Source organism: Schistocerca piceifrons, unplaced genomic scaffold, assembly GCF_021461385.2.
Source record: "Schistocerca piceifrons isolate TAMUIC-IGC-003096 unplaced genomic scaffold, iqSchPice1.1 HiC_scaffold_15, whole genome shotgun sequence".
NCBI lineage: Eukaryota > Metazoa > Arthropoda > Insecta > Orthoptera > Acrididae > Schistocerca > Schistocerca piceifrons.
In genome coordinates, this window is record NW_025727346.1 from 85,001 (window position 1) to 86,309 (window position 1,309).

Consider the following 1,309-nt stretch of genomic DNA (forward strand, 5'->3'; position numbering starts at 1 on the left):
TGTCACTAATGTACACAGATGGAACATTTTGGACTGGAACCAGATTACCCGTACACACGGCGCTGATTAGTAATCAATGCAGAGCCATCAAACTACAGCAAATATACACAACTGTCCGTATACATGCTGAAAGAGTCTGCCCACAATGGGAACCACACGTCAGCCAGACACTCTGATCACGCACCACTCTCTGCTTCTAACGGGCGCACATACAATATGTAAGCACCAGCATGGAACAACATCCAGTGCATCTTCTCCGCCACATTACACAATCCACACTATCACAACCAGACCAGGAGGTCCATGCGGAAAATACAATATCCCAGCCTTTCGACATCCACCATTGCGCAGACCAGGCACCAACACCCACACATGTCCTATACAACGGTGCACCCAACATCACAATAGTACCTCCTGTCACAGCGCACAAACAATGACATGAGTCAAAGACACAGGTCTCACACAAGCATAGAATTGGAGCGCCGCCTCTAATAAGCCAAAGGTGCATCCTGACGTGACAAATCTGATCATGTCACAAGCATTCACTTACTATAATCACTATCAAGGAACCTGCCGCCCCCGCCCCCCCCCCCTACACCTTTCCTTACAACAACGTGTAACCTAACCTAACCTAACCTATGTTGTACCTTAACCTAACCTATGTTGTACCTTAACCTAACCTATGTTGTACCTTAACCTAACCTATGTTGTACCTTAACCTAACCTATGTTGTACCTTAACCTAACCTATGTTGTACCTTAACCTAACCTATGTTGTACCTTAACCTAACCTATGTTGTACCTTAACCTAACCTATGTTGTACCTTAACCTAACCTATGTTGTACCTTAACCTAACCTATGTTGTACCTTAACCTAACCCATGTTGTACCTTTAACCTAACCCATGTTGTACCTTAACCTAACCCATGTTGTACCTTAACCTAACCCATGTTGTACCTTAACCTAACCCATGTTGTACCTTAACCTAACCCATGTTGTACCTTAACCTAACCCATGTTGTACCTTAACCTAACCCATGTTGTACCTTAACCTAACCCATGTTGTACCTTAACCTAACCCATGTTGTGCCTTAACCTAACCCATGTTGTGCCTTAACCTAACCCATGTTGTGCCTTAACCTAACCCATGTTGTGCCTTAACCTAACCCATGTTGTGCCCTAACCTAACCCATGTTGTGCCCTAACCTAACCCATGTTGTGCCCTAACCTAACCCATGTTGTGCCCTAACCTAACCCATGTTGTCCCCTAACCTAACCCATGTTGTCCCCTAACCTAACCCATGTTGTCCC